Source organism: Macaca nemestrina, chromosome 8, assembly GCF_043159975.1.
Source record: "Macaca nemestrina isolate mMacNem1 chromosome 8, mMacNem.hap1, whole genome shotgun sequence".
In the NCBI taxonomy this organism is placed as follows: domain Eukaryota; kingdom Metazoa; phylum Chordata; class Mammalia; order Primates; family Cercopithecidae; genus Macaca; species Macaca nemestrina.
The window spans coordinates 27108728-27136337 of NC_092132.1; the positions used below are offsets into that span (position 1 = coordinate 27108728).

Consider the following 27610-nt stretch of genomic DNA (forward strand, 5'->3'; position numbering starts at 1 on the left):
GTGTTGGAGAAATACTAGTAAAACCTGGTTTATTTTTTACAGAATTTCTTATAACTGGAATGTTTATATACATTGAAGTTATTTAAAATTATTTTCAGAGTACTTTGTTGATACCATACCATTTGATTTTTATGAAAACTCTGAAGAGTAGGTGAGCAGGTATCCCCATTTCATGGATGAAGAAACTGATTTGACTTAGATGGAGTGACCCTCCCAGGTTCACATAGGTCATCCGTTGCCACGCCAGGAGCAACAGGCAAATCCCTTGTCCCCCAGGCCAGCAGAATACCTATGGGGCTTATCAAGAGTCAGGATTATTTCCAAAAAGGTATAATCATCTCAAACTTCTCCATGAAAACGTCACTTACCACCTAAGAAGATAGTCACACCAAAATGTTTGTTTTGATAAGTATGGATTGACTTACTACATTGGTCTAAGAAGTAAGCTCAATGGTCTTTAAGAAGTAAGCTCAATGGTCTTAAAAGAGGCAGAGGTGTTAGTGTGCTAAAAGACAACTCACCTCTTTGAACACTGTTGTGGGAAATAAGTTTTTTTTAATGAGTCCTGTTCTGAAAGTGATGAGTACAGATAATTTATGGTTTTCAAGGTAAGCCATTTTCTACACCTGCCCTCAGATTACAGAGATAGAACGAACCATTGGGCAAAGAAGAACAGAAACTTGAGTATGAAGAATGGGAAGTAAGAAGTTTCTAATCACTCTCGCATCAGGAAATATCCTCCAGGAAAATTAGTATGTGGTTAACTTTGACCTCGGTGCAGACCATAAAGACAGATGGGAGAGAAATATTGGACTCTGGCCCCTAAAATCAATGAATACTATCCCAGGGATGGGACTAATGAGCCGGGGGTCAGGTGGTGGTTTGTAGGGGAAGGTAAAGCCAAGCTCTTGGCTCCTGCTGGTAAAGGAAAAGGTGATTGAATGACGGGGTGATAGAGGGCTGATTTTTCAGTGTAATCTTAATTACATTTCAAAATGCTGTTCATCAGCATTTTGTGGACAAGGAGAAAAAAGCTCAGTCAACTGCTGGTTGACTCTTTAATCTTGGCTTGTCCTTCAGCACCACGAGCAATCACAAGCAAGACCTGTGTTCTCTGACTGTGCATGTCTCCCTCGTAAAAAATCCTTTTGCATAATCCAATTGAGCAAGGCTAGCAGTCGGCACTTTAAGAAGAATCAGTATTTTAAACAGTTGCCAAATGAGCTCAAAAGATTATAATAACAATAATTATAGTTTCCACTTACTGACTGCATACTAGGTGCCAAGCATTGTGTTTAACAAGCACCATTTCATTTACTCAGGGGGAAAAACCCTAGGGTACAAATACCATTATTACCTCCATTTTGCAGATGAGGAAATTGAGGCTTAGAGATGTGGAATGAGTTGCCCGAGGTTACAAAGCTAATAACTGGCAAAACCAGAATGCAAATCCAGAACTGTCTGACTCCAAAGATGAATTTCTATATTCTTAAATTTTGTATGAATTATCCACTGCTGCTTAACAAGGTACTTGAAAATTTAGCCACTTATAACAACAAACGTTATTATATCTCATGGTTTCTGAGAGTCACAAATCTAGGAGTGGCTTAACTGGGTGTTTCTGATGCAGTCGTTCTTGACGTTACAGTCAATGTGTCAATCAGGGCTGCAGTCATCTGAAGATTCCACCAGGGGTAGAACATTTGCTTCCAACATCACTCACGTGGCTGTTGGCAAGAAGCCTTAGCTCCTCGTCATGTGGGCTTCTCTACAGGGCTGCCTGAGTTTTATCTATAAATAAAGATATCCTACAGGGATTTTAATGAGGATCACCTGAGATAACCTATGAGCTAGTGAGAGGTAAGCTGAAGCAGGCTGCATGAATTTGGGATAATATTATTAATAAATGAATTCATTGCCATCTTGCATAGGATATTCAGGAATATGGAGATATCCCTGACTCCTCCAAAAGAATGGCCAAGATCATGCCTGGGAAATTAACTCCATGTCCTGGGAAAGCCCTGCTCTAATGGAGATGACATCTTCTCCAGTGCTCTATAGGGTGGAGAAGATGAAGAAATCTGCACACAGCCCCCATGAAGATTCCAGTGTTGTGGCTGGGAATCTCTGTCTCCCTTTATGCTGGCTACATGAAAAAAGAGTGTTTTTGCTTACAGAGACCTGGTGGCCATTAGAAGGTGAGCACCCAAACCCTTTGGTGTCCTAGCCCACATATCGAGATCCCAACCCTTGATGGGAAGAACAAATCATCTGGGTAGAAAATAAATCCAGGGCTAGCCTAAGAGCAGAGTATGATGGAAAGGTTTGGTGTAAGACAAACCCATCTGTGCTCATATTTGCTGGGAGGAAACTGGTGCCCACTAAGATTCTGTAACCTTCAGAACAAAATATTTTGTATGTAAAGCACCTAGAAGAGTGTCTGGCACATAATAGGTGCTCACTAGTGGAAGAGTCTTGGTAGTTTTATTATTATTGTCATCATTCCAACTTCATATGGCTGTTTTGAGGATTGCTATATGCAATTATTTGTTTAAAACCTTATCATTCATTAGATTGTAAATTCCATGAGAACAGGAACCTTGTATATCTGTCCTGTTTACTACTGTATTCCTAGTGCCTAACAAAGAGAAGATACTCAGCAAATATTACATGTATGAATATATCTAAATGTAGAGCCTTGTATGCACTAGGTGATCCATGTTTGATAATTATCAGCATTATAATCATCACCATACCATTCTCATTACCATCATCATCATCACCATACCATCCCCATTACCATCATCATCATCACCACCACCACCACCACCACCACCCCCATCCTCATGGCGTAAGAATACCCTGGTGTGATATTTCAACAGTGTTCTCAGTGTTATGACAATGAGACCTAATTTCCTTTTCCGCTTCAGGTTCTTTTAGTTCACAGAAGAATCTGGGTGTTTTCTTTTTCCCCATGGTGACAAAAGACCTGCTCCACCATATTGGTATAATGATGTTATGACTTGAGGAAAAAAATTATATTCCTAAAAAATCTTAACAAGCCCTGTAATCAGATTCACCACAAATCTCTTGGAGTGATAGTCCACTGGAGGTGAATCCCATCTTCACTATTTTCTATGTGGCCTTGGAAGAGGTACCAAACCTCTCTGGATCTTCATGGCCTCATTTCTAAAAGGACAAAAGTAAAAACTACCCAAAATACCAATAAGGCTGTTGTAAGAAATAACAGATGCTTTTTGTCTAATCTCTTGCATGTGTCCTTTCCATGGTAGATGCTCAATAAGTATTCATAGAATGAATGTGTTGACTAGATGAATGATATAATTTATGTCTATAGCTTCACTACTCATTCCAGCAGCTGAGTCAGCACAAGAAGATAGCCTTTGAAATTCTAGGGAACTCTGAAGGGGTGGAAGATGTAAGTTCCAAGACTCACCGTGACTTTGGGCAAGTCCTGAGATGTGATTCAGGGTCTCAAGGGTCTTTTGCACATAATAGGAGGAAATTCTGTTTGCACAACAACAAGAATGTACTTACTGCCACTAAACTGTACACTTGAAAACGATTACAATGATAAATTTTAATTGATTTTATCACAATAAGAAAAAGAGGAAAATTCTGGCTAGCTAGAGTACTACTAGCTTTCTGGATCCTAAGACTTGAGACCAAAACTATTGGCTGGCATGTATAATACTTTACTTATGCCAAACACTGCTAAAACGTCAGATGCATGATCTCATGTAACCCTCTCAGTGGTCCTATGAGTGAGATATTATTACTACTCCCATTTTATAGATGAGGAAACAGAAGCTTAATGAAGTATTTCTAGAGCTGGAGTTTAAAGCCATGTGTGTCTCTTTAGAGAGCTCTTGTGCTTTCCTACTTAATTTTCTGAAGATTGTTTGTTTGTTTGTTTGTTTGTTTGACAAATAACCAAATCACAAATGTAGGCAGCTCAAACTTGGTCATATGAGCTTTGATAGAGAAGGTGGTATGGAGACCTGATACAGTTGAGAAAGGCCTTGTCTACTTCCATTCTTTGAAGCTCCCAGTGTCTTGGAACACTGGGGAGGCAGAAAAGGAAGGAGGAGATGGAAGAGAGGCAACAGAAGAAAACAATGCCAAGCTGCAGTTACCAATATATTTCTGAATATTTTTAATGTTTACATTTGATTCTTATATTTGCATGATTTTAATAACAAAAAATACTTTATTGGGCAAAGAAATCAAAAGTCCCAGTCAAGTTCCTACAAGATTAGAAAGCCTGGGCTAATGGCTTTCCAGCCTTCTGCCTCCAGCTTCCCACCTTCCAATTCCTCTCATAGTAAGAGGCCCTGGGTGGCATTGTGATATAACCTCAGCTGGCTCTTGGCATCCCCATAGACAGGGCTTCCAGGCTTCTCTTCTTATAGCTGAAGAGAGGAACAGAAAATCCAAGGCTCCCATCATATTATTGGTTTGACAAGACATAGCTATTAGGACCACAACCCAGGAAGGGTTGCTCCCCCGAATCCTCTCCCATGGACTTGACTGATTCTTGAAATAGTTGCAGTAGTCATAGTTATAACAATAGCAGCAGCTAATACATGGAGAGCTGATAAATGTGCTCTACATAACTCATTTGTTTATCCCAACAATTTGGTAAGGTAGGTACAATCATTAGTCCTTTTTTTTCCATCTTTTTTCTCTAAGAGACAGGGACACCTAGAGTAATTTGTCGAAGGTTACAAAATTTTTAAGACACAGAGGTGGAATGTAATCATGGACAATGTCAACCATTTATGGAGCATTTACAATGAGATTGTTGCAAGAATTGAATGGAATAATTCACATAACCGTCTAACCCAGACCCTCACACCAATCCTGTGGACATGGTATCCTAACCACCATCCTCAACTTACAGATGGGAAAGGCAAGGCTTAGGGAAGTCAAGGAACTGACTGCTATTACACAGCTCAGAGGTGGCAGAGCCATGGGGTCAGTGTTGTGCCAAAGCACCAACAATGTCCCTTCTGCCCTTTGGTCTTCTCAGGGACTGATTAGAAAACAAGAAAGTAGATTTCCAACTTTTTGCAACATCACTTTACCTGGTCTCGTTAATGGTTCTGTGCCGCGAGTTTCTGTTGTTTCTGTTTTCATCCAAATAAAACATAAGAGAAAGTTCCAAGCTCCTAAAGCATAACATCACATCTTAAGGGCCAAATTTGATAATAAAATATATTGTTCTATTCAGTCTCCATATCAAATTTCTTACAGAAGGTGGATATCATTTGTGCTGCCTTTTGTAGGCACAGGTTGCAATTGCTTTTCAGCAATCATTTCTTATAACAACGCAAAACAATTCCAGCCAGCCCAGGTGAGGTTTTTTTCATAATTGTGTCTGTAATAATCCATTATTTTATGTTTATTTCATCAGTTTCAGCAGCTCACAAGAACATCTATAATCTTAGATCCAGTAATCAACTGTTTCTGAATTGCCCCATCCTAAATTTAGGTTTCACACTTGGTAATTTAGCTAGAGAGTTTCACTGGTGAGTGCCACTCTTTCACGGTTGAGGGAAAGTGCTACTATTTGGGCTTTATTTAATTCTTAATGTTTAGCAAGTTGAACTGTATACCATGGAGTTTAATAATGCAGGGTGTAATTGCTCTAATGCTATGAAGGCACATGGCTGCTGATTTCCTCAGTCTTCACTAGGCCTCGCTGGCAAATGAGATGTTGCTGCTTAGTGGGGCTTCTTCTCTACTTCAGTATTTTAAGAAAACAAATAGCATTGCAGTGTGGCATTTGTAGAAGAATCTGTTAAGAGCTGCTCATAATGGTGAATATTCGTTGATTGAGGAATTCCTGAGTGCTTGACACTGTATATTAGCTTATTTAATCTCACAACAACCATAGAAGGTGGGTACTATTACTACCTCATTTATAGAGGCTTAAAGAGATTCGTTTATAGCATATCACATAGTCCGTGGCAGAGAATCCCTGCTCCAGGATCAAACTTTGCAAACACTATTGCGTTGTCTTCCCAGGACTACTTTCAGTTATTTCTGCAGAGCATTAAGGAAAGAATGAGAAAGCTCCACATGTTCTTATGAAGAATAAAGAAAGTCCCAAGTGAGTTGTGAATTCTGGATGTCTATTTGCCTGTTTCCCAGGTGGACTGTCATGACACTAATCACCAGTCATGGTGGTCCTTGTTTCTTGTGCCCCATCCACTCTTCAAATATGATCTCAACAACTGAGAACAAAATGAATTTCACTCTGAAGTATAAAGTATCTTATGAAGCTTTATGTATTCCCACTGCTAAGATCTCTTTCACTTTGTAGTAAGACTGACATTTGATTGCATGATGAAAACGACTCCTCCTTTATCAAAACGTTTAAGCTCTGAGGGCACCAATATACATGTTTTTAAAAATAGACTTACCACGCTTGTAATCCCAGCACTTTGGGAGGCCAAGGTGGGCGGATCACAAGGTCAAGAGATCAAGACCATCCTGGCCAACATAGTGAAACCCCATCTCTACTAAAAATACAAAAATTAGCTGGGCATGGTGGCTTACGCCTGTAGTCCCAGCTACGTGAGAGGCTGAGGCAGGAGAATTGCTTGAACCCATGAGGCACAAGTTGCAGTGAGCTGAGATCATGCCACTGTACTGCAGCCTGGTGACAGAGCAAGACTTCGTCTAAAAAAAAAAGACTTATAATAATCATATGTATTTAAAGACCATATAAATATATGTTATTTGTTAATGGACTGAGAATGGCATCTTACCCAAAATTTGAGATGTACACATCTGAGACAACAGAGCAGTTTTCAAGAAAAATGACGCAGAATTGACAGTTTATTTGGATTATACCTTCTGATTACCAGGAAGTGGATAAAAATTCTAAAATGTAAGCATACTTATCTAAACATAACTTAGAATTCATCAGCCAAACAATGAACATTTTGAGAGTACTTATGTAAGAAAAAGTGGATAAAAATCAATTCTGCTTCTAAAAATATTTACAAATCCAAAAAACTTGAGCATAGCTGCTGAGAAATTATTCATTTTTAATATTTCATTTTATGAAAATAATTAAATTTTATTATGACTTACTTATCCTTATCTCTAAAAAACAACAAAAATAATCACTATATATAATATGTATTATTTATTGCTTCCTTCAACAAATATTTCTTTTTTTTTTTTTTTTTTGAGATGGAGTCTCACTCTGTCACCCAGGTAGGAGTGCAGTGGCTTGATCTTGGCTCATGGCAACCTCTGTCTCCTGGGTCCAAGCGATTCTCCTGCCCCAGCTTCCCAAGTAGCTGGGACTATAGCCACCTGCCACCACGTGTGACTAATTTTTGTATTTTTTAGTAAAGATGGGGTTTCACCATGTTGGCCAGGCTAATCTTGATCTCCTGACCTCAAGTGATCCACCCACTTCAGCCTCCCAAAGTGAAAAGTATTTCTCAAATGCCACATCAAGGAGACAGCAGCAAGTGAGACGCAGTAGCTGAGTACATTCCACTGGGGAAGACAAGTTCTAAACACAAAACCAAATCAGTATGTGTAATTTCAGATGATGGTAAATATTATGACAAACATAAAGCAAAGTTAGGAAATAGACAATACCTCCTTCAAGGAGAAAAGTTGTCAAGGAAGGCCTTTTAGGGAGGCAGAATCCAAGCAGAGACTAACAAATGAGAAAGAGTGTTTTTATCTTTTTCATGCATAGTCTTCACCAAAAAACATTGGGAAACCACCAGTCTTTTCTAAAGGAAAATAATTATCTCCTAATTTCTGCCTTGCCATGGTTTTTCTAGTTTGTTTTTCTTTGGAAAACAATTCTCTGTCTAAGATAAAAAGATCTCAGTTCATCTTTCCTTTAACGTTACTCCCAAAGTGAGGTCAAACCATTTCATTTGTCCCAAAGGTGAGCCAAATTTGAGCGGCTCTGCTGTGAGAACCTGTTCTACTCACAACTAGCTAGCAGCCTCTGTTTTTGAAGGCTCCTATTTGAGTTGGGTTGCCCCATCCTTTGGACTCATCAGAGACCCCTGTTCTCATGGGAAACAACTTACCATTTCTCAAATCTACATGATTCCCTAACCCCGCTGTTTTACCAGAATGATAAAAGTGTTATGTGGGCCTTTCCCATTCTCCACACTGGGAGTGAGGAGTTTATATGCTAACCTAGAAATAATACCTTGTGCTGCTATCTCGGGCTTCACAACCTCTTTTCCCAGCCTTTAGGGAGAGGACAGAAGGCAGGGAAATGCCATTGAATGGGATTCTCCTAAAGGTCAGACACTGTCCCAAGCACTTGATACCCTTTATTTTGTCTAATCTACCTGGGAGCTCAGGAATGTCCTCACTTTACAGGTGAGAGAAAACTGAGGCCCACAGTGCTTAAGCCACTTCTTTTAAATTACCCAGTTCATAAGTGGTAGACCTGAGATTTGATCGTCCATTTCAGGTTCCAAAACCATCTCTCTTCTTTCTACTACAGAGGTCCAGGAAGATGTCAATTACTTTTGAATTCCAAATAATATATGGAACTCTCCACTGCTCAACATATCCAAAAACTTACCTAAATCTCATGCTCAGTGCCTTGCATGTGGGACATCAAAGCTACAAATTAAAGTCTCCACCAAAGAAAGTTACAGTGTCTAGAAATATAATTTCCAATAGGAGAAGATATTTCAGGCAGTAAACTGACTGCCTTAACAGTGGGTGCCAAAACCCTATGAGGGATTTATCGAGAAGTTGAAATAAGAAACAAGACAAATACATTTAGACTTCACTGAATTCCTCGCAGTTTGGGAGGAAGAAAAATATTATTCTCTGGGAATGGAAAAAAAATAGATTCATTCCTCTCTGCTATTACATGGGTCCAGCTGAGCAATAATGCACTGCGAAGCCAAATGCTCTGATCGGTTTCTCTGAGCTGTTATTAAAGTTTGCAAAATATTGCTCAGATTCTTTCTGGCAGAGTTTCAATATTGTCTATTTAAACTGGAATTGGGCTGGTACTCTTCATTTCTGTTAAACCTGCCAAAGCTGGTGATCCCACTGCACAAATCTCCCGGCGCCACAGCCTTCATCTAGCAAGGCTGGCGACACCCTGAGAGCCTACACCCTCTGTTGGCTTTCTGACGTGACTCAGGTCAAGAATGACTGAATCAACCTTCCTCCCCTTTCTCTTTGCCTCCCTTCTCACCCTCAGCACACCACACACACACATACACACACACACACATGTGCACATGCACACTCTGGCCCTTCACTTGCAGCAGGAAAGAAAGGAGCTATGCAGAACAGTGCATCTGTCTGGGAAGGTGTTAACTCTACTGAAGCTGGAGCCTCTCAGCCTGATGTTCTAACAGGGACATGAGAAGTCTTTTCCTCTGCTGATATGGCAGATACTATTACCCTCCAACAACCTCCCTTACCATTCCCCAGCTTTGCCCTCTACCCTCACTTCAGCCCAACTGAACCTGTTCCATGTCCTCAGATACCCCATGTTCTTTCTTGCCCTGTGCCTTACTTCTGCTGATCCTCTGATGGGAATACATTTCCTCTCTCCCCTTCTGATAAACTCCAGTTTACCCTCTAGGTTGCAACTTGGGCAACATCCCTCTGATCCCCCAGGATGGTTTAGATGCCCCTGTTATGTGCTTTTATTGGGAGCTTAAGCTTATCTCATCTAATCACAGCCTTGATTTTAAGTAAATGGTCTCCTGAACACAACCACCAGCTCTAAGACTCAAGAGGAGGCCTGTCTTATCCTCCTCATGTAGAACAGTGGGCTAAATGCTATAACAGATAGACTAAAAAGATATATGAAAGCTCTAATACACTATACTTTTATTTCTTGCATAGATAACATTACTAGGCAAGTTAACAGGTAGGCAGGATGGTCTGAACTTCTGCCACCATCAATAAGTGGCTTTCAAAGGCTTCCCAGAGGCTTTCCCCATTCAATCCAGCCAGAAAGTAAGAGTATGAAGGAGTGCCTTGTGGAAGGCTTTTTTTTGAGACCAGGACTAGAAGTGTGTTCATCACTGTTGTTCACATCACATTCTCATGGCAAGAACTCAATCACATGGCCATACCTAATTGCAAGCGATGCTGGGGCATGTAGCATCTGGCAACTACTCCTAGTAAAAGGTATGTGGAAGGAGGAGCATAAATGTTGGTGGACAGGTAGCCTCTTTGCTACATCCTTCTATCCCCAGTGCCTGACACATAGTAGCCAAAGAATAAACAGTTGTTAAATAAATCAATAGACTAAGGAGTTTAAAAAAAAAAAAACTTAGGGCGAAGAACATCACCTTAATATACTCCAAGCTGGGATACAGGACCACATTCTCACAACTGCTTTGAATAAAAAACTGCAAACTACCAAAGGTCAGACAGGCAGTAAAAATCTCAATTTCCTTAGCCACTTTTAATGTTCACTAGTCGAATGACAGTGCCTGGCACAATACCCAGGATATAGGTTCTGCTCAATGAATATGGGTCAAATGAATGAATTATTGGAAATCATAGGTTATTGAGATTAGAAGTGACCTGAACATAACCATGGTTATATTATGCTTGCCAAGTGATCTTTCAGTTCCCCCATCCTAGGAAGTGCATCACTCCCAGAGTTAGCACCTGCCATCTTAGGTCAGCCCTGACTCTAGGAAACTGCTTTCTTCCTTTGATCTAAAACCTGGCTCCCTGCTGTAGCACAGAGTTGAAAGAAAGAAATTCAAATATTTTGTCATCCGCTCTGTGCCAGGCATTGTCCTGGGTGCATTTATGTTATTTCATTTATTCCCCATGACAACTCAGAGAAGGAAATTACTGCTGTGGCTCAGTCCACCCTCTTCCCAGCCTGGGTTGCTGCATTATTATTAATAAGTTTCTAATTGTGCTCCTTGCTTTCACTGTTGCCCTCCTATGATAACTCTGAACCTAAGATTATCTTTTTACATTGTAAATCAAAAGTCATCGCTTCCCTGCTTAAAACCCCACACTGGCTTTCCATTGCACTTGGAATAAAATCCAAGTTGTTTGTCATCACCCACAAGCCCACTCGATTGGGCTCCTTCCTGCCCCTCTGATTTGGTCTCAGCCACTCTCCCGCTCGCTCACTGTGCTGCAGGCACACCAGCCTTCTTTCCTTTCTTGAATACCTCAAGTTTATTTGCACTCCAGGACCTTTGTACTTGCTATTTTTTTCTGCCTGGAGCCCTCTGCCCCCAATTCTTTCTTGGACTGGCTCCTTGTTGCCATTCAGTTTTCTGTATAAATGCATTTTTCTCAGTGAAACCTCCGATCATAGAATGTAGAATAGTTCTCCATTCTCAACTTGTCCTTCTGTCCCTATAGGTCACACAAATTGTGTGTTCTCCAAAGGAGCTCAAACCTGACTGCATACATCAGACGTACCAGGGAAGCTTCCAAGAAACATCATTATCCCGGGAAGCTTCCCTAGAAATTCTGATTTCATATGTCTTCTGGATTGTTTAGGAATCAGTAGTTCGAATAGCTCTCCTGAATGATCCTGACGTGTGGTCAGTCTAGAAAACCATGTATCTGATATTTCTGTCTGGGATAGACCCTGTTTCAATATCTGATTAGCTCTGCACCTTGTGCAAGCCACTTAGCCTGTTTAATCCTCATATCTAAAATTGTGACAAGAATAGTATCTATGTCACAGGGTTATTGTGAGCACTGGAGGAGCATTTCAAGTGAAATGCTTAGCATGGTGCCTGGCCCACAGCAAGCCCTCATTAAACATTGGCTGCTATTATCATTGTTACACTCCTACTCCTTTTACTCCCTCTCCTCCTTCTCCTTGGCAGCTCTTCAGGGATGTCAAGGCAACCATCACAAAATACCTCTCTTCCAGGCCAGTTACCCTCAGTTTTCTTTTTTTTAATCCTTTTCCACATGGCAGATTCATATTTCTTCTCTCATAGACAGATCACATCCCAGGAGGAGGTGTAATATTTCTGCACCCCAGAACTCACAGGGGTTGAAGCCTCTGATGCAATAAATGTAGATAATTGGGCTCCAGCTCTGAACTTCGGATGGCACTCATTACTGGTCCTAGTGGGGCAGCTGTGTGTGGCCTCTCATTCCGGGAAAGTCTTCTTATAGGGGAACTCTATGTGAGAGTGTCTGTAATGAAGGGGGAGAGAGGGTTTGGGAGTTTCGTTACCTGAATGCTTTTCATCCTGACATGCTTAGTTGAGAGTCAGAGCCCAGCCCACATTAACTCATTGAGTTCCTGGAGTTTGTTGTAGATTTTCAGCCTTTTTCATTATAGTCAACACCATAGGAGCAAAAATAATAAAAATAGTGTTTGATGAAGTGGGAAAAGCAGGTCTCAGTGTCCATACTGAAGTTAGAAAGGAGAAGGAGAGAAGGCTAAATGTAAAAAGCAAAGTGTGCATCAGTTAGTAATAAGGCATAGTGTGGACTTGGGGGAACACGTAAATAAGTCAGGGAGAAAGCATTCTAGACATTGTACAGGAGATACAATTTTCCTAAGTCTTCTTTCTTTTTTTAATTGCTGTTTACCTTGCAAAGGCAAGATAAATAAGTTTGATATTTTTATTTATTTATATATTTTTAAATTTTTATTATTTTATTTTTCCATAAGTTATTGGGGTACAGGTGGTATTTGGTTACATGAGTAAGTTATTCAGTGGTGATTTGTGATTTTGGTGCACCTGTCACCCAAGCAGTGCACACTGCACCATATTTGTAGTCTTTTATCCCTTGCCCCCTCCCACTCTTCCCCTCAAGTCCCTGAAGTCCATTGCATCGTTCTTATGCCTTTGCGTTCTCATAGCTTAGCTTCCACATATCAGTGAGAACACATGATGTTTGGTTTTCCATTTCTGAGTTACGTCACTTAGAATAATAGTCTCCAATCTCATCCAGGTCACTACAAATGCTGTTAATTCATTCCTTTTTATGGCTGAGTAGTATTCCTTCATACATACGTACCACAGCTTCTTTAACTACTCATTGACTGATGGGCATTTGGATTGGTTCCACGATTTAGCAATTGTGAATTGTGCTGCTATAAACATGCATTTGCAAGTATTGTTTTTGAGTAATGACTTCTTTTCCTCTGGGTAGATACCCAGTCATGGGAGTGCTAGATCAAATGGTAATTCTACTTTTAGTTCTTTAAGGAATCTCCACACTGTTTTCCATAATGGCTGTACTAGTTTACATTCCCACCAGCAGTGTAGAAGTGTTCCCTGATCACTGCATCCATGCCAACATCTACTGTTTTTGATTTTTTTATTATGGCCATTCTTTCAGGAGTAAGGTGCTATTGCATTGTGGTTTTGATTTGCATTTCCCTGATCATTAGTAATGTTGAGCATTTTTTCATATGTTTGTTGGCCATTTGTGTATCTTCTTTTGAGAATTGTCTATTCATGTCCTTAGCCCACTTTTTGATGGAATTGTTTGTTTGGTTTTTTTTCTTACAGACTTGTTTGAGTTCATTGTAGATTCTGGATATTAGTCCTTTGTCAGATGTATAGATTGTGAAGATCTTCTCCTACTCTGTGGATTGTCTGTGTACTCTGCTGACTGGTCATTTTCCATGCAAAAGCTCTTTAGTTTAACTAGGTCCCAGCTATTTATCTTTGTTTTTATTGCATTTGCTTTTAGGTTCTTGGTTATGAAATCCTTGCCTAAGCCAATATCCACAAGGGTTTTTCCAATGTTATCTTCTAGAATTTTTATAGCTTCAGGTCTTAGGTTTAAGTCTTTAATCCATCTTGAGTTGATTTTTGTATAAGGTGAGAGATGAGGATCCAGTTTCATTCTCCTACATGTGGCTAACCACTTATCTAAGTACCATTTGTTGAAAAGGGTGTCCTTTCCCCACTTTATGTTTTTGTTTGCTTTATCAAAGATCAGTTGCCTATAAGCATTTGGGTTTATTTCTGAGTTCTCTATTCTTTTCCATTGGTCTGTGTGCCTATTTTTATAATAGTACCATGCTGTTTTGGTGACAATGGCCTTATGGTATAGTTTGAAATCAGGTAGTGGGATGTCTCCAGATTTGTTATTTTTGTTTAGTCTTGCTTTGGCTATGTCTAAGTCTTATTTCTTAGTCATAGGTCACTTTGCTTTCTCTTAAGGTTGAGATCTGCTTTTGTGTGGTGAGGTACATTTGGGGAATGGGGAAGATGGGATCATAGATAATCATAATATTTTGTATTAGTTGAATATTCTTCAAGCTCTATAACATGCTCCATCACATCCCTATGAGTAAGAAGTAAACCATGTATCAATATTCTTGCCTAAGCAATGAGGAAAGTGATTCATCCAGTATCATATTCCATGTTATACCAGGCCAAGGAGGAAAACCCATGTCATCTTTTTAAAAAACTTTTATTTTAGGTTTCTGGGTACATGTGCAGGTTTGTTACATAGGTACACTCGTGTCATGAGGGTTTGTTATGTAGATTATTTCATCACCTAGGTACTAAGCCTAGTACTCAATAGTTATTTTTTCTGCTCCTTTCCCTCCTTTCATCCTCCACCCTCAAGTAGGCCCCAATGTCTGTTGTTCCCTTCTTTATGTCCATGAATTCTCATCATTTGGCTCACACTTATAAGTGAGAATATATGATATTTGGTTTTCTGTTCCTGCATTAGTTTGTTAAGGATAATGGCCTCCAGCTCCATCTGTGTTCTCACAAAAGACACGATCTCATTCTGTTTTATGACTGCATAGTATTTCATGGTGTGTATGTACCACATATTCTTTACCCAGCCTACCACTGATGGGCATTTAGGTTGATTCCATGTCTTTGCTATTGTGAATTGCACTGCAGTGAACATTCACGTGAATGTGTCTCTATGGCAGAATTATCTATAGTCTTCTGGGTATATACCCAGTAATTGGACTGCTGGGTCAAATAGTAGCCCTGAAAGCCTATGTCCTCTAATTCCTGGTCGAGTGTCCACCACATCTGATGCTATCAAAGGTTTATGGAATGTTCTACTCATGCACCCTCTCACTGTTCCTCAGTTTTCCACACACACACATCCAAAGCTACCATGTTCTTCTAAGCAGCTCTCATCCTAGCCAGATGGCCCCTCTGGAAATTCTTGACTCCCCCAAGCTGCCTTAATACCTTCTCTGTGCACCCATGGAAATTTGCTCCTATCTCAGTTGCTACACAGAGCTTACTGGATTCTAATTATTTTTTCTTTACAATACTCTCTCCTCATCATGACTTTCTCCAGGGCAGGAATATGTATATACTTATCTTTGTATTCCCGGCTTCTTACAAAGTGCACAGCATATAGGGGATCCTCCATAAATGTTTGTTGAATAGTTGGACAAATGGATGGATTGATGGATGGATGGATGGATGGATGGATGGATGGATGGTCAGATAGACAGATGGACAGAAGTTCTTTCAGGGTGAGTTTTAAAGAAATATATGAGAAGCCAGCTTGCTATGAAAGGAGGATTTTCCTGACTTTCTGATAAAGATAGGATCCATCTGATGCTTTTGGTCTAGAACTAACACCATAATTACTTATCCATGTTCTGCTAGAAATTTCATTGCTGAAATATGTGTTTGGTATGAGGCTTCAATACTCCACAGAAAGAAGTATCTTGTCCCAGGCAATAGTGTAATATGAGTAGTGTAGTCTCCAGATGGTGAGAATTTTAATCCTGAGTTATTGAGTGTATGACTTCTTGCTAGCAATTTAGCTTCCTCATTCCTCCATGTCCTCATGTGTTAAATGGGGACAACGTTGGTACCTCGTATACAAATGGTTTGTGAGGATTAAATGATAAAATAAATATAAAACACTTAGTATGCACCAGCACTTTGGACAGTGCCTGACACAGAGTAAGCGCTCAATGTGCCTGAGTCCTTTTGTCTTCCTACTGTGTGCATATGTAGCTCTGTGACCCAGAAAGTCTAGCTGAGTCAGCTCTGTATCTTGAGACTCACTTCCTACAGAGCCGGAGGAGGTGATTGAAGCTGCTCTGGAGACTGAACCAGGTGTAATTCTTAGACAAGTTACTTCCCATCTCTGAACCTCAATCTCATTATCTGTCCTTGGAGAGTTACTTGGATGATTTTGTAAGCTCAAGGTCATACGCTGAGTATCCTCACTGTGCTTGGTCTGTCCCTGTGTATGAATTGGACTGTAAGCTCTTTGAATAGGGGGACCGTTTTATCCTCACCTTTTCACTTCTGATCCCAACTTGCTCTTTAGAAGACCCTTGATAAAGTTTTGCTGAGTTGGAATCAACTTCCCTAAATCGCTTAACATGCTCTTTTGGGGACTTAGTTGAACTCCTGAACGCTAAGCTCCAGAAAGGTTCTGGCCCATTAACCCTATTCCCCTGCAAACAGTTGGGAACTTAATGATCCTGCTGCCCCCAGCATGGTACAGAGCTCACCCCTTGGCAGATCACTCCCAGATCCTTTCTAGGAGCCAGCCTTCGAAAGCCCTGCAGCACAACTTTGCTGGCAGCATTTGGGAAGTGAGGCCATGTCCTCTGCAAACTTAATGGAGTGGCCTTTTTTTTTAGGTTCCAGACAACAGCATTGTATTCAGAGGCAGAAGGCTCTCCTTGGAGTTGTAAGCTTTTTTACACCTGTGCCTAAATAGCACTGCACCTGGCACATAACAAACTTTCAACATAGGAGGAATAAGTGAATGAATGAATGGGGCATAGTTTTTTGGTAGTACCAACTTCAAGATGTGTAGCATTTAATACAGGAAGAAGTCTAGGGAGAACTACTTTTACTACTTTGTAATAAAAAAGTCTTGTCCCATGAGTGATTTTATGACCTCTATAAGCATAGGGCAGGAGAGGATGCAACAAAAGCTTTTGGTCATTTCAATAAACACTCTCTCCAACTCTTTGCCCTTTTCATGAATTCCCAGTTGAGAAATATCGTAATAGGTGAGCAATGATAATGTCATTGAATAAAGATTGATGGAAACAGATATAAACCCAAAACGTTTTTAGTGCCAGAAATACTGTTTGCTCAACAATAAGTTACATCAAAGGACTTAAACATTTCCCACCGAGGTCAGCAATTCTGCAAGTGATGCACTGAAATTCACACCTCTGCCAGAAGCGCTCTGTTCCTGGCATGAAAAAGAAAAAATCACATCTGTTAATGTCAATATCCTGAGGAGGCAATTTTGCCTTTTCTAATTATTGTTCAGGTGCTTCATTCTCCAAAAGCCAGCCTCTGGAAGCTTCTTGAAATATATAAAATGTAAAAGCTTTGTTTTAAAATTTATAAATCCCTTTTATTTGTTTTCTTTTCTTTCATTTTTGTAAATCCTTGAACTAAAAATACAGCCTGTGGATGTCTAGGTACTCCTGCTTCAGCAAACATCACTGTTGTTCACGTAATTGGCCCCATCTTTAAACGAACCATGTGACCAAAACTACATCTTTAGTTTGCTTTGTGATATTAAAATAAAATTGTCCTTTGCCATTCCAGTATTCGTTATTTGAGATTCATGATTTTGGAGTCAAGGTATTTGGAATTAGAAAATAAGGATAATAATGGTAATATTTGCATGCTAAGTGGATTTTCTTTCGTTACTTCATTGAACCCTTACAATTCCTATGTGACCTGAGGGTACTATTATTTTATTGTAATGAGGGAAAGGAGCCACTAGTCAAAGTTAGAACCCAGACCTCTCCAAAGCCTGCAACCAATGTAGTCCTCAGCCACTCTTATGATCCAAATCCACTTTACCTGTTCTGTGTGTCTTACCACAGCACCTATCAACTTCCAACGTACAATTTCCTTATTTATTGTGTGTTTTGTTTATTGTCTCTTCCCTCACTAGAATCTGAGTTCTATGAACACAAGAATTACTTTTTTTCTGTTCTATTCATGGATCTATCCCAAGCTCAAGAATAGAGCCTGACATGTCAATTGCACATATATTGCAATTGTTACCCTTACTTGTTTATTGATGGTCCCATGCCACTCTGTGTTTCACTGGTGGAAAAACTGAGGCCAAGAGCCACCTGGTGACTTACTAAAGATGACACCATGAGCAGCTTTGCAAGTAAAACAAGATCTCCTAACTGCCAGCCCAATTCTTTGCCTAAATCCCAACACTATCTTGCCCTACTTTTATTATGCTTTAAAATGAATAACTGTTTATGAGTTCATTCTCAGGCACATTATTGCTTTTATATTACATCAAAGAACTTGAGATGGGCAAAAGATATAGCCCTATTGATTGTTCTCAGAAACTCAACTTTTCCATCCCACAAGGAATCCTTGCTTAAGGCTCATTTTGAGGACAGGAGCCAGTCTCTAACAGAAGACTGTCTCCAAAAAGTCTACCTCCCTATCAGGGCAGGGTCAGTGTGGTGACTGGTTTTAGAAATATTGAAATCAATCATCTGAAGTTTTCTGTTTCTATCCACCAGACTCCTACAGAACCTTAGAACTGACCAAATGTCAAAATGCTAAGATGTTTTTGGCTCATGGTTGCTCAGTGAGTCAGTGTCTTCTAGGGAAAACCCAGAAGCTACAGGAGATAGCATGGGAGTGACTTAGTGTGACTTTGAAAGAGACATTGAATCCGTGGGCCTAATGTATAGGAGGCAAGTCTTGGATGAAAGCTGAAAAAGAAAGTGACAATTCTAGAAGTAAGAGTGTATTAAGATAAAAGAGTTTGTGTTTGGCTTTCAGAAAAGAACACTCCAGAGGCTGTCAAGATATTTTTTTGAGCATAAGTTGTTTTTACATCTCCAGCAACAGAGCATACCTCCTAACCCTCATATTAATATCTCTCATTCTGCTTAAGTTGGAATATATCACTCTTAGTAGAAGACTTAGGTAGAGAGATTTTTCTACTTCTGATGGTAAGTGTAGTCTACTCTGCTGTCATACGTATTCTCGAGGCTGTTGGCCTCGAGACTTACTCGTGGGGACTTACCTGTAGTTTTAACAAGTCAGATGGCCCCTGTGCATTAAACTTGTGATCTGGATTTGACCTGTCCCACGCTCTGTTGAGGGATGCATCACATTCAGTGCAGTGATGATGATCATAACTGGGAGTCCACCAAGAGCTCTGTGCACTTTAAAATGCACTTCCTTGGCCCGGAGCCATGGCTCACACCTGTAATTCCAGGATTTTGGGAGGCTGAGGTGGGTGGATCACTTGAGGTCAGGAGTTCGAAACCAGCCTGTCCAATATGGTGAAACCCCGTCTCTATTAAAAATACAAAATTAGCCTGGCATGGTGGTGCACGCCTGTAATCCCAGCTACTCGGGAGGCTGAGACAGGAGAATCACTTGAACCCTAGAGGTGGAGGTTACAGCAAGCTGAGATTGAAGCATTGCACTCCAGCCTGGGCAACAGGAGCAAAACTCCGTCTCAAAAAAATAAAATAAAAATAAAAAGCACTTCCTCACACATTTTGAAATTTTAGATTATTATAAAATCATCCTGACATAATTATGGCAGAGGTTCTTATTTCCACTTCTAAATTAGAAATCTGACTTCCCAGAGGTTCATGACACTCTAGGTCACATAGCTGGTAAATGACAAAGCCCAAATGCAAGGTCCTCTGCCGCTTTGTTCTTTCTGCTATGACATTCTGTCTCCTGCCCACATGGATGTCCTGCAGGCATCTATAATACATATCTGGCACCAAATCTTTATCTTCTGCTCTTGAAGAAAACCCAGTCCTCCTCCTCTTGCTTTCCCTGCTGATTTAATAACTGCCCTTCCCTTAATTACCTACTTTAGAACCTTGAGGTCCTTCTGTCGTTTCTCCTGCCACATGTCTTAGAGTCAACCCAGGATTTTCTTTTTTAGATGTCAAACAAAAATGTCTTCCCTCTTAATTGTTGTCACTGGTACTGCCATGATTCGGGCCTTCATTACCACTTACATGGTCCACATGAATATTCAGTAGTTTAACTCATTCACCAAATCATCAATGAAGCTCTTCTCTGCTCCAGGAACTGTGCTTGGTGCGAGGGAGACTGTTCTGAGCAAAAAGCAAAACATGGATCTTATTTTCATGGTGCTCTGGTCTCAAGTAGTAATCAAATAATCACTCCAACAAATGTAAAAACGGCAGCTCTGACAATTGCCACAAGGCAAGCCATATAATCCCCTACCTGCAGAACCAGTATGGACTAAGATTTCTAAACCATAACTATGACCATGGCACACCCTCTGCTATAAAACTTTCCTAAATGCCCACTGCCTGCATGATAAAATCCAAACCCATTAGCCTGGTATACATGTCTCTTCATGATATGGCTCCAAACACTAGATTAGGTTGCAAGCCACTACAACCCCATTTCTCTCCCACCCCTTACTCAATTAACTCATCCTATGACTAAGCCACATGTAATCCTTTTTGTTTGTGTGTTTGTTTTACTTCTTACCATTCCAGAAACAGATCTGTTCTTTCATTTTTCCACATCTTGGCTTAAGCAAAACTCTCTTCCAGAAATGCAGTCCCTCTAGCAATATAAGGAAATAGCCTACTCACACTTCAGGCTGAGCTGAAATGACCCCTCCCACTCACTCTCTGGATGTGATTAATTATTCTTCACGGTTTCCAACACGTTTTCCACACTACTAACGTAGCACTTCTCCCATTGTAATCTAATTACTTACTTTTTCCATTCACCCCACCCCATCCCCCAGATTTTGAACCACTTTTGGGGAGAAATCATTTTAATTAATAGAAGTTTGAATTTATATTTATTTTATTGCATAGAGCCAGACCATAAATACATAATAGATGAGACAAAAATATTTTGATCCCTTATTTCTTTTCACTATGAGTCTCTGATTTCTCATAGGCACTCCTTTCATCCTAATTGAACGTCAAGACGTTTTCCCTTTAGTTACCTTTTTTTTTTTTTTAGAAATCATATGAAAATAATTCCAGAGACCTTCCTATCTTCGTATTCCACCACAGGTCTTCTCAGCTCAATGCACAATATGTCCCCCACCCCTCCTGCTTTTTAAATCTCTCAGGCCGTTGGCACAAGGACAGGTTTTGCATATTTGCATAATCACTGGTTCAATGATTACAAAGTGACCGTATCAAAATATGGAAAATGTGTTCTTTGGGAAAGATTTGATGTGTTTGTTTTTTTATTTTTGTTTTTGTTTTTAATGTTTGTAAAGCATCAGGAATTAATGAAGCAACTGTCAAGTCTGTTTCCATTGCCTTTCCAAGCTTGGCCAAGTCTAGATCTTGTTTCTCTGCTAAAGTGGCTTGAATCATGATTTTTAGCAACTAGCTCCTGGGGTTTGTAACAAGAAATTGCAAAACACATGAGAATAGTGAGAACAGCTTTTGAGAAACTGATTTTATAACATGATAGGAATGGTAGAAGAAAAATGTAGTGATTAACTAAATTCTTGGGAAGGAGGTAAGCTGTTACTTAGAATGTACACTTCTTAAGGGCCTATAGATTCCTAGGATCTGGCAACTGAAATGATCATTTCTTAGAGATGATCACATTTCCTATTCTACAACCTAACAGTCACAGAAGTCATGAAATACAGAATCATGGCCAGATTATTTATGTAGATTTAAATAGTGGATAGATATATCTTTGTAAAGTATATAGTAAACGAATAACCCAGCAGACTGTGTCTCAGTCCGAGACGCAGGACTCCCAGGTTGGTCCCACCATTCAAGAGCAGCCTCAACCATTTATCCAGAACTCCAGGTGAGCGTTACCATTTTCAATGTAAGCCATAGCTTTAACAAGAGTAATAAGTACTTGAATGTTGATAATAAGGATATCATTTGGGTAAACAGTGGAAACTCAGGGATGAATTCTGTCTCATTCATTACTGTGTAATGAACTCCCTCAAAAACTTAGTGGCTTAACATAACAACTGTTTTATTATATCTCACAGTGTTGAGAGTTGCACGTTAGGGCAGAGCTCGGCTAAGCAACTCTCCAGCTTCACATGGCATTGCCTGTGGCTCCTATGTGATATTAAGCTGGTGTCAGGGCTGGTCCAAGAAAACTCTACTCACATTCCTGTTGCCTTGGCAGGGATGGCTGGAAGACTTGGCTCAGCTGGGCTCTCCCCATCTCCATGTATTGTCAGGATGTCTCCATGTGGTCTTTCCAGAAGGGCAGTAAGGCTTCTCAACAGATCAAATCCTAGATGACAATTTTCTGACAGGCCAGGCCGAGAACTGGCATAGCATCATTCCCTCATTCTCCTGGTCAAAGCAGTCAGAGGCCAACCTCCACTCAAAGGGAGGGATAATAGACCTCCATCTCTCACTGGGACATGATATGAAAGAATTTGTAGCTGCCTTTAATCCACCCAAGTGTGTTCATAAAATTACCTCGTATGTTTGATTTAGGATTTGTACTTTAGATTTATAACCTAGATGGAATAGATCATTTGTTCATTCCATTATTTAAAAGGTATTTATCAAGCATTTGATAATTGTTGATATAGCTCTGTGCTGTCTACTGAAATAAACCAGGAAAACACACAGGGTACAGTCTCTCCCCTGTAGGAATTTGCATCTAGATGTGAACACAAGACAAACCACCCAGCAAGCAATTCTAGTATATAATAATATAACTACAGTGGCAAAATGCACGTCATAGACGTGTATGGGCAACACAGATGCCTACAACGTTCAGGCAAACATAAAAAAAGAGTGAAGTGAGGTGAGCTGGCCTGTGAACAGTAGAAAGGGTGTTGGGGGCAGTGGAGACCCAGACAGTTCATGCCACATCTAAAGGGGCAGCTTTGCTCAGCTCCAGCCTATTGTCGCTTTAGAGAATGTGAGACAATGATGTTACAACTACCAGTTTTTCAGAGAACTATAAATCTCCCAATTATCAAATGTTGGTAATTATTCAGATTTGGCCTACTGACCACCAGTTTTCAGCCCCTAAAATAGACAGTAAGTGCTTTAGGATTCATGGAAAGAGGAGATGAAGGTCAACTAGAATAACACTATTTACAGTGTGGGCTGACAAGATATGGAATCAAGCTAAGTGTCCACCAATGGGAAAATTGGTTTTAAAAATGTGGTATATATACACAATGGGATACTACTGAGCCACAAAAAAGGAGACACTGTCATTTGCAACAACAAGGATGAACCTGGAGTACGTTATGCTAAGTGAAATAAGCCAGGCACTGAAAGACAAATACCACATGTTCTTGCTTGTAAGTGGAATCTAAAAGTGTTGAACTCATAGCAGAGAGTAGAATGGTGGTTGCTAGGGGCTGGGGATGGCAGGGGTGGGAGTGGGGAGATGTTGGTCAAAGGATATAAAGTTAAGAGGAATAAGTTTTTGAAATCTATTGCACAGCATAGTGATTAGAGTTAATAATAGATGGTTGCATATCCAAAATGTATAAAAGAATAGATTTTAAATGTTCTTAACACACACAAAAAATGTGTAAGGTGATGGATATGTTAATTAGCTTGATTTACTCATCCCACCATTATACATATATCAAAATATTACATTGTATTCCCATAAATATATAAAATTATTTGTCGATTAAAAATAAAAATGGAAAATAATAATAAAGTATGATCTGAGCACCAGTACCATGATGTGAATTGTTTATTATCCGCAATGGATAAATAAATAACTTGATAATAAGAGTTTAAGCCCTCGTAGCAATTTAATATCCAAGGCTGTAATCAGTGTACTTGTCTTCTTGAATACAGACCAACTTGGGTGTTGCAGAACTTGGGCTGTGAGCTATATTTGGTGTGAGCTGCATGCTAGTCAGGTGCAGTAGGACCACATGTGACCAAGCACTGGAATAGAGAGGCCCATGGTGAGGCACCATGGAGAATTTGGACCTTAAATAACAGGCAGGATTGGGATTAGCACAGAGGACAGAAAGCTTTTCTAAGTATTAGGAACAGCACACCCAGAAATCAGAGTCAATAAGGCACTAAGGAAAATCAGGGGAGAGCTGATTTGTGAAGCGCATTATGGAGGGTGCAGATGGAGATTATGGAGATCCTTGGACTTAGCCTTGTAAAATTGAATTTATCCTCTAAGAAATGTGGAGCCACAGGAGGTTTTTGAATACAGATGGGCATCACTAACTTTCTAAAATACTCTTTCTCCTTTTTTCCTCCTCTCTTTCAAGGCCTGATTCAAATTCCACCCTCTCCAGGACCAGTTCATGCAATAGCAATCACTCCCTTTATAAAATCTAGTAAACCTTTTTTTTTTCTTCTGAATCAACAGATACCTTATACTGTTAATTATTTTTCTGTAAAGATACTGTCTTTTCTTCCAAATATTTTAAGCACTCTGTGGACAAAAACTCCCTTACCCAGTTCTGAATCTTCCTCAGAATCTAGCACAATCCGTCACCCATACTGATATTCATTTGGTATGTGCTAATGAGCAAGAGAGGTTTTGTAGGGATACTGATCGGTAAAAGTGTTTTGAATAGATGGGAGCAGAAAGTAGAAAGTTAGAGACCAGGGCCGGGCGCGGTGGCTTACGCCTGTAATCCCAGCACTTTGGAAGGCCGAGGTGGACAGACCACAAGATCAAGAGATCGAGACCATCTTGGCCAACATGGTGAAACCCTCTCTCTACAAAAAATGCAAAAATTAGCTGGGCGTAGTGGTGCGTGCCTGCTGTCCCAGCTACTTGGGAGGCTGAGGCAAAAGAATCACTTGAACCTAGGAGGCAGAGATTGCAGTGAGCCGAGATCACACCGCTGCACTTCAGCCTGGTGACACAGCGAGACTCCATCTCAAAAAAAAAAAAAAAGAAAAGTTAGAGACCAGATGAAGATACCACAAGGGCCTAAACAATGAATGCAGAGACCAGGGACTGGCAAGGAAAAGCTGATATAGAGGGTGGATATAGGGAATGAATATTTTCAGAAACGTGTTATGCACACAAAGTCACATTAGCAGTTTCCTGAAATCTCACACCACATTCATACATGGCTAACATTTTCTTTGTCAAGAAATGTTGAGAATAAGCTTCACTACTTAAGAGTTTTCCAGATTTCTGAAACTTACTGTTTTAAGCACCTAGATTTTCAAAATCAATCATTATGTGCATCAGTTATTTATTATGCTGTGATACACATATCCCTACCCTAAATAGCCCTAGACTGTTGTAATGTTGTGTTTTTTCTGTTTCTTCACTTCTCTACCAACTACTGGTAATTGATATTATCTGTAGGTCTTAGCTGCTTCTATGCTGCTACTTACTTCATAGAACTTGTTCTGAGTGAAGATTAAAATGTAGATCTCTGGAGTAGAAAGCACTCAATGACAGCTATTTTTCTTGCAATGCATAATAAACTTCTCAAAGTTTTTTCACTAATATTTAGATTTATTTTTGATATTACATTTATTTTATAGGGGTTGGCAAACGTTTTTGTAAATAACCAGATGGTAAATATTTTGGAGTTTGTGAGTTATATGATCTCTATAACTGCTCAGCTCTTCCGTTGTTTTGAAAGCAGCCGTAAGACAATATATAAACAAATGGGTGTGGCTGTGATCCAATAAAACTTTATTTTCAGAAACAAGAGTGAGCTGGATTTGTCCTACAGGGGCTATAGTTTGCCAATACTTGTTTTAGATTATTAAAATTGCCAGAGCTTGACTTTTGAAATAGAGGGATTTGTCCTTAACTTGATTTATAAAGAAAATAATAGATTTTTTTCATGTCTATATTCCTCTAGCTTAAATATTCTTATTCAGATTTTTAAATAGTGCTGCAAATAAATTCTCCTAACATGTAACAACTGCAGTAGCAGCCTGGCCCCCTTGTTTAACCTTCGGTCTGAGGATTGGTCCTATCTAACCTCTGCCTTCACCTCCAGCCATTGTGCCACTGCACTTTATTCTCCTTTCTAATTTGTTACATCCATGCGCTACCCTCTCCTAAGCCCCTGATTTCTGTAGAAAGCAAGAGCTTTGTCATCAGTCAGCAAGTCCTGGGAAAGAATTACAATTTCTTTAGAGCAGAGATAACAACAGTTATTTGTATTGAATTCAACACTAAGTTAACTTAAATGACTTTCCCCTACCTTCTGATTTCCAAATTAAATTAAACACTGAGTTTCTAACATCTATACCCACAGTAAATAGCATCTTGCATACATGCCTATGAGAATGCTTCCCTCTTCAGTGATATTAGGAATTTTCTTGAGACAAAGAAGACATGGATATATTTCCTTAAGCCTCTTCAGCTGAACATTGCACTACAAGAAGAAAAGCTTCACACTGTTGCCTGTTTTGGTGTAGATAACACTACCAAGGGCACATACTATGACCATCAGCTAATGTGCTGCAGAAACCATAACCTGGGCATGCAGGCTGCTGCATGTTGAAACAAAAGGTCTTGGCATCCTGACATAGAAGGTGAACAACAGTGTGAAATACACTTGGTGTCTGTCTAAAGTGACATTGTAGTTAACCAGATGGATTTGTGCCTCCATATGGAGCCTTCCTCTCAGAAGAAAAGGATCGATTCTAGTCCCTGTATTTTATTCCATTGACAAGATATTCTGTTTCTTCTTCAGATGCCATTCTGAATAACCTATGACTGAGATCAATCAATCCACAGTGATTCTTGCTTGTTTCCACTATGATATTTTTCCTTGAGACCACCAATAGATATCTAACAAAGCTTGACAGTATCACAAATATATTTGCATCAAACTCATGAACTCTACTCTCAGTTTCCAAGTAGGGTACAAGACCTTGTGTGTTTATGGGGAGTTGGGGTGTGGTCAATAGGTGGGTGTGCTATGCTGAAACTTTTTTTCTCTTGAATGTTTTTTTAATTCTCTAGCTTTCCTGAAACCACCAGAATTGACCTAGACTCATCTCATGATATAGTCCTATGAGGGCTAAGGAATAAGACTTTAGGAGCTCCATAAGCCTTGCTTAGCCCTTAATAACTTCAGTGTGTAGAATAATTATGCAAGAGTTTCAATTCAGGAGTCAGCAGATCTAGGCTGTCTTCCAGGTTCTGCTCTTTGAGATTCTAGAACAAGTCTTGCTCAGAGCATCTGTGAAAATTAACAAGGGAGTGAATTTTGATGATCTGCTGCATGGCAAGCCACCCCATACTGGAGAGGCTCAAAACAACAATTATTATTTGCTCATGATTTTGCAATTTGGGCAAGGCTTAGCAGGGACCTCTTATTTTTTTCTGTTCATACTATCATTGGGGACTGAAGATCCACATCCAAGATGTTTCACTGAAATGGCTAGCATGTTAGCACAGGCATTTGGCTGCTTGTTCAGCTGCGGTGGCAGCTGATATTTGGAATAACCTCAGTTCCCCTCCATGTGGGCCTCTCTGTGTAGCTTCATGGCTTATTCACAGCATGGCAACTGGGTTCAAAGGAAGAAGAAACAGAAGTTTCCAGTCCTAAAGATTAAGCTCAGAACGGGCACAAAGAAAATTCTATCATATGCTGTTGGTCCAAGAAGTCTCAGGCCTGTCCCAGATTCAAGGAAGCAGGAGGGGGAAAAAGACCCCATCTCTCAATGAGAGGTAGGGAGAAAGGCTAT

General features: G+C 39.9%; 1 protein-coding gene across 5 annotated transcripts in view; it reads left to right on the top strand.

Moving 5' to 3' along the window:
- The window catches only part of LOC105468533 (sterile alpha motif domain containing 12), a 495768-nt gene that overhangs the window by 375320 nt on the left and 92838 nt on the right, over positions 1-27610 (top strand). The window contains exon 5 of one of the 5 annotated variants that reach the window (XR_011606362.1): positions 1932-2198. The exons of the other annotated variants lie outside the window; for them this stretch is intronic. The gene's annotated coding sequence lies outside the window, so the exon portion shown is untranslated. The remainder of the gene's footprint in view (positions 1-1931; positions 2199-27610) is intronic. 5 annotated transcript variants of the gene reach the window in all.